Below are 7479 nucleotides of genomic sequence, written 5' to 3'. Positions count from 1 at the left end.
TCCAAAAATATGAACCCCATTTACCACTGCCACAGTGCACTTGGGAAAAGAAGGGCAAAGCACAAGAATTTTGCCAATTCTGGGGGATGCTATTTTTAGGCTAGGGGGGCAATATCCATGGCCCCTTACCAGCCTGAGAATACCCGGAACCAGCTGTTAGCTTTAGATTTGCTGGTTGTCAAAAATGGGGAGGAAAAGATGCCATTATTTTTAATAATTTATTTAAATAATTAAAAAATACGTGGTGTGGAGAACCATCTATTCTTGATAACCAGCCTTGCTGAAGCTGATAGATAATGTTTGCAGCTTGCAGCTGTCAGTTTTGCTTGGCTGTTTACCAAAAATACAAGGGAATCTCATGTCACTTTTTTAGGGGGGTTCACCATTTTATTAACCAGGAAAAGCTAAATATACAACTGTTAGCTGATATTTATAGCCTGGGAACCTTTATGAATATTGTCTCTTTCCCAGATTATTAACATCAGCCCCCATCTGTCGTCTTTGCCTCGGCTGTTTATGAAAATTACAGGGGAATCCCACTCCATTTCTTTTATTTTCTTTTTAAATTATTAACAAGTACAGTAAAATACACACCTAAGGTAACCTTAGTTTACAGCCTTCATGTGCTCCAGCAGCTGGAGAGTACAGTAACCATAAAATATTTCTCATAGTTTCATATGAGATTTCCAGGCCTCTGGAAGTTTACCTGAGTTCAAGCCACTGGGTCTCATGGTAGTTCCATTGCTGGTTTGTTGAATGCCGAAGTGTTGAACTTGTGGCCGCCCATCAGTCCATCACTGGCACATGCAAAGCAAGAGAAACAGCTGCTATGAACTCAGGTGACCTTACTGTTCTTATTGACAAAAAAGAAATTGAAAAAAATGTGTGGGGGTCCCCCGTAATTTTCATAATCTGCAGAGGGAAAGCTGATGGCTGGGGGCTGATGTTAATATTCTAGTGAAAGAGACAGTATTTATAAAGGTTCCCAGGCTATTAATATCAGCTCCCAACTGTACACTTAGCCTTTCCTGGTTATTAAAATGGGGGACCCTCCAAAAAATGACTTAGGGTTCCTCTATACTTAATAACCAGCAAAGCTAGGCAGACTGTGGGCTGACATAAATAGCCTAGGATGGGCCATGAATATTGGCCCCTCCCAGACTAAAAACATCAGCTCTCAGCTGCCCCAGACATGGAGCATTCATAAGATGCGTCAAATCTGGTTCTTAGCCTCACTTTTCCCACTTATCCTGGTAGCAAGTGGATTGATAGTTGGGGGATTGGTTTCACCTTAGTATTGTCAGGTGACATCAAGCCGAGAAGTTAGTAATGAAGAGCCATCAATAAGACACCCCCATTACTAAATAAAGAACACACACAAATAATAAAGTCCTTTAACCCCTTTAATCCCGAGGGTGGTTTGCACAGTAATGACCAGACCGATTTTTACAATTCTGACCACTGTCCAATTATGAGGTAATAACTCTGGAACGCTTCATCAGATGCGGGTGATTCTGAGAATGTTTTTCTGTGACATATTGTACTTGATGATAATGGTAAAATATCTTTGATATGAATTGTGCTTATTTGTGAAAAAAACAGAAATTCAGCAAAAATGTTGAAAATGTCACAATTTTCCAACTTTGAATTTTCATGCCCTTAAATCACAGATATTTCACACAAAATATTTAATAAGTAACATTTCTCACATGTCTACTTTACATCAACACAATTTTGGATCCAATATTTTTTTTAGGAAGTTATAAGGGTGAAAATTTACCAACAATTTATCATTTTTACAACACCATTTTTTTAGGGACCACATCACATTTGAAGTCACTTTAAGAGGTCCATATGATAGAAGATACCCAAAATTGACACCTTTCTGAAAACTGCAACCCTCAAGGTGTTCAAAACCACATTCAAGAAATTTTTGTTAACCCTTCAGGTGCTTCACATGATTTTTTTGGAATGTGGATAAAAAAATAAACATTTAACTTTTTTATCCAAAGATTTAGTACAGATCCAATTTTTTTTTATTTATACAAGGGTAAGAGAAAAAAATGGACCCTAAAATTTGTTGTGTAATTTGTCCTGAGCATGCCAATGCTCCATATGAGGGAAAAAAAAAACACTTTTTGGGCGCATGGCAGAGCTCAGAAGGGAAGGAGCGCCATTTGACTTTTTAAAGCAAAATTTGCTGGAACAATTGGCGGACACCTCTGATGTGCCAAAACAGTGCTTAGTGTCTGGATGGCAGGCTGTGTAGTCGCATCATGTAATAATGCACCCTGCCATCTAGATGTAACAGAGATAGACCCATCACTAGACAAATGGATTATTATCTTCTCAGTAGACAGGTATAATTTATTAGGTGTGATTTATTATTCTAATTATGTTACAGGAGACAATGGCTTCTGTTGACTGGATCATGACATGAATATGGTTAAATTTAGATTCATTAATGGAATCGGTGTCATTCTTTCAATTAAAGGACTTTATTCTAGGTATGTTTTTTTTACAATATAACTACAGGATTAGTAATTGATAGGCTTCTTATAGACACCTCTCCATTACTAATCCATGGGCTTGATGTCACTGGACAATACAAAGTTGACATCAACCGAACAAATATGAACCCCACTTGCCACTGCCACAGGGCAAGAGAGAAGAGCTGGGCAAAGCTCCAGAATTGGCACATCTTATAGATGCCCTTTTTCTGGGGTGGCTGCGGGCTGCTATTTTTAGGCTAGGGGGCCAATATCCATGGCCCCTTAGTAGCCTGAGAATACCAGTCCCCGCATGTCATCTTTAGCTTGACTAGTTGTTGGAAATGAGGGGGTCCCCATGCAGTTATTTTTAAGAATTTATTTAAATAATTAAAAATATGTCATGGGGACCCTTCTATTCTTGATAACCAGCCTTGCTGAAGCTGACAGCTGAGGGTTGCAGACTGCTTCTGTCAGTTTTGCCTGGCTAGCTATCAAAAATAAAGGAGAACCTCACTGCATTTTAATTTTTTTTTAATTTATAGAGTAGGTGGTGGCTGATGAATGCTCCCATCAGCTGCCACCTACTCTAGTTGTTAACAGTTGAAAAGTCAAAAGTTTACATACACTAAGATTACTATACCTATAAACAATTCTGGACTGCGCATATAATGATGTCATTTGTTTGGAAGCTTCTGAGTTAATTAGAGATACACTTGCGGATGTATTTTAATGCACATCTAAAATGCACTGCTTCTTTGTGAAGCATCATGGGGAAGTCTAAAGATATTAGCCAAGATATCAGGAAGAGAATTGTGGACTTGCACAAGTCTGTCTGATCTCTGGCTACAATTTTAAGATACCTGAAGCTGCCTCGTTCATCCGTGCAAACAATTATATGCAAGTACAAACAAGATGGGAATGTCCAGCCATCATAACGCTCAGGAAAGAGACAATTCTGTGTCCTAGAGACGAAGGTGCTTTGGTCCGACATATGCATATCAAACCAAGGAAAAAAGCAAAAGACCTTGTGAAGATGATGGCGGAAGCTAGTTGTGTCAATATCCACAGTGAAACGAGTACTGTATCAACATGGGCTGAAAGGCCACTCTGCCAGGAAGAAGCCATTACTCCAAAAGAAACATAAAAAAGCCAGAATAATGTTTATAGGAGATAACTTGTTTTTAGGGGTCGAGTTTTCCCCTCTGCACAGGGGTAATCTCAGGCCATCTCCGCTGCAGTCTCCCATTCTTCTCCTGCCGCAGTGGAGCCTGCTCAGCGGAGACGTCGGTCCCAGCATCTCGCTCAGGCTGACTCTGTACAAAGAGTTACTGCTGCTTCTCCTGCTTCTGCCATTGAAGCCAGTGTTGGGCAGCGGCAAGCAGATGCTTCTGGGACTAAGTCCTGCTTTTCTCATTCTGAGCATGCCTAGGGTAAGATCTCTCAGTGGAGATCGAGGGTCACATGTTCAGATACTGCAGTCTAATCTATTGGTCCTTCTAGGAAGGTCCTGTAGGTGGGCAGGCTCTGTAGCAGCCTCTCATTGGTCTTCCTAGGAAGGTCCTGTATGTGCTGCAACTATTTAAGGCTCGCATGGCTGCACGGCCATGCGCTAGTGTCTTTCTAAAGTTATGTGCTTTGCGCCAGTGTGGTCATGTGAGTGTGTGTTCAGGGACCCGGCCGAAATAAGCCCTTAGAATGCTGGAACCTCCGGCGAGGAGTTATGTGTGCATGCATAACCACTGACTGCTCTCTTTTGGGTAGTTAGCCTGTGCCTCTGTGAAGTCAAACAGGACACAGAGCTTTGCTTTTTCGGCTACTCTGTGAAACTAACAGAGCTAGTTCATACCGCCATATAGTGCCGCCGTTTACTAGCAGCAGGTTCTCCTGCACGGTGGACCCCGGGCTGCGAACGTATCTACTTTAGTAAAACATTTATATTTACTTGGTTCGTTCCGCTAGCCGTAACACTTGTTGTATTGAATTCATTCACCTGATTCTTTTGTCCTGTTGTTAGATAAGTCACTGCCAGTGACATACTATGCTCTCCCTGTAAAAAATACATGAATATTGGGACAAGTCATGCATTCATGTATATGGGGGAGTGCAAAGAGCTAACAGTCTGCCAAACAAGCTGGTTTGACTGGCAGTTATTTAAGGTTTGTGAGCAAATTTATTGGTTAGGACTTTTGTCTTTCAGAGACCTCAGAAATCAGTTATGATTCATAAAAAAATCTGCATGGAGTTTGCATGTTTTCACTTTTTGACATAAATATTCTCCCACACTCCAAAATCATATACTGGTATAAAATTTTTATATATTATGTATATGTATCGTATTTTCCGGCGTATAAGATGACTTTTTAACCCCTGAAAATCTTCTTAAAAGTCGGGGGTCATCTTATACGCTGGGTGTCGTCTTGTACGCCGTTGTACGCCGGGTGCAGATCTATGTGTATATGGGAGTGGGGGGAGGGGTCCCAGTAAAGAAGAGAGGGGGCATCTCACAGGAAAGTGTGAGTGAAGTATCCCCCTATTACCTCATTGTAGCAGCGTGGGGTCTCTGTGCTGGGGAGTGGCGGTGGCGGCTGCTCCTCTTTGTGCCGTGTGGGTGCTGTGCTGTGGGGCTGCTTCTCTTCGTGCAGCGTCGGGCCTCTGTGCTGTGGGGCGGCGGCGGCGTATCTTAGTGCAGAGTCGGGGCTCCTCCGGCATCTCCTCAAAGCCCGGAGGCACCGGCAACTCCATTGCTGCGATGCGGTGGCCTCCGGGAAAATGGCCGCTGGGGACGGCGCATGGTCAGATTCAGATCTCGTCTCCCGAGATCTCGGGATGAGATCTGAATCTGAGCATGCGCCGCCCCCAGCGGCTATTTTCCCAGAGATAACCGCATCGCAGCAATGTAGCTGCCGGTGCCTCCGGGCTTTGAGATGCCGGAGGAGCCCCGACTCTGCACTAAGATGCGGCGGCGGCGCCCCACAGCACAGAGGCCAGACGCTGCACGAAGAGGAGCCACCCCACAGCACAGCACCCACGCGGCACAAAGAGGAGCAGCCGCCGCCGCTCCCCAGCACAGAGACCCCACGCTGCTACAATGAGGTAATAGGGGGATACTCCACTCACACTTTCCTGTGAGATGCCCCCTCTCTTCTTTACTGGGACCACTCCCCCCCAAAAGGCACATTATTCACCGGCCCTATAAGACGACACATGGCATATAAGAAGACCCCCGACTTTCAAGATTTTATATTTTAACTGGAAAAGTTGGGGGGTTGTCTTATACGCCCAGTCGTCTTATACGCCGGAAAATACGGTATATGTTTATTAGGGATATTAGATAAGTTCAGTTGGGGCCAAGGATTGGTGGTAGTGATGTAAACAGAATATTGTATTAAAATGAAAGTTTATTAAAAAAAAATATATATATATATATATATATATATATATATATATGTTACTGTAAAAGTCAGAAGGACGGTAAAACCTAGGATTTACCAGTCAATCTGGACATTCACCGAGGCCGTCGGTAAAAGCTCAAAATGAAAAGTAAAATTGGACTTTTACCGGTGAAGTCTTGGTAAATGTTAACATTTCTCAACAGCGTTGGTAAAAGTCAGAAATATCTGGTGTGAAGATGGAACATCTGACTTTAACCAAGCGCAGTTGGTAAATGTGCACATTTACCACGGCTTCTTGGTAAATGTAGCTGAGAAGGGTGTAATAAAAAGTGCAAGCCACCGCGGGCGAGGAAAAGGAGGACACAGTGGGAAAGGTGTCTGATTAGGCAGATACGGCGAGGAAATGGAGGATACAGTGTTCAAAGTTTTTATAATGTCTTTGTTCATTTGCATTTGCATTTTAAAGAATAAAAATATTTCTAACGATTAAGGCCTTCATCATTAACTTTTACCACCATCATCTGCTGGTCAGAGTCAGAATTCTGTGACTTAAAGTTACTTTTACAAACACATGCTGGTAAATGTAAAGATTTACCAAATCGCCCAGGTAAAAGTCCAAAATTGTTCGTTTATATGGAATACATCTGACTTTCACCAACGCTGTTGAGAAATGTTAACATTTACCAAGACTTCACCTGTAAAAGTCCAATTTTACTTTTCATTTTGAGCTTTTACCAACGGCCTCGGTGAATGTCCAGATTGACCGGTAAATCCTAGGTTTTACCGTCCTTCTGACTTTTACAGTAACATATATATATATATATATATATATATATATATATATATATATATATATATATATATATATATATATATATATATATATATATAAATAAATTGCACTTGTGGAGCAAATTTACAGTGTCCAATGCAACTTTTAAGGCAGTCTGTGAGTAGATTCATGCTACCCGAACAATGGACAGCATGAATGAGAGCCTGGCTGCATTATTACAAGCAAACATGTTTTACTTTGATATACATACATGATGAATCAGCACACTGCAACTAATGAATACATGAGCTTCAATATTGCTGTACATGTTAAAAATTAAATGCACTTAATTAGCGTTCTGTAATCAAAAAATGCAAAAGCCATCCAACTACATCAAAGTGTACCTGTTATTATGGATGGTACCTAAGGGGAAACCTGAATAACTTGCAATTAAAATTATTTTTTTTTAAAAGATGGGTCGATAATGGAGATGAGCCCTGAAGGGGGCCACACCATCCTATGATAGCTTCCCTTTAAGTTGCACATAATTCTCATTGGTAATTCAATGAATGGAACTAAATGAAAGAGATTCAATCAATGAACTGTGATTGAGTGTATAATTATCTTAAGGCAGATCGAGTTGTTAAAAAAATCTAAAACATCTAAACACTAAATTCTAGCGAGAGTTGTAGTGTTGGCAACTCAAATAGGATCTGGAATGTGAGAGAATGCAGAAATGTTGTACATTAATTTAGCCCATGTTCTTATGATTATGAGATAATTGAATACATTTGCAGCATTGACATCTTTTGTTACTGAGTTT

Source organism: Ranitomeya variabilis, chromosome 6 (assembly GCF_051348905.1).
Source record: "Ranitomeya variabilis isolate aRanVar5 chromosome 6, aRanVar5.hap1, whole genome shotgun sequence".
Taxonomy (NCBI): Eukaryota; Metazoa; Chordata; class Amphibia; order Anura; family Dendrobatidae; genus Ranitomeya; species Ranitomeya variabilis.
Note: the sequence above shows the minus strand (reverse complement) of the source record.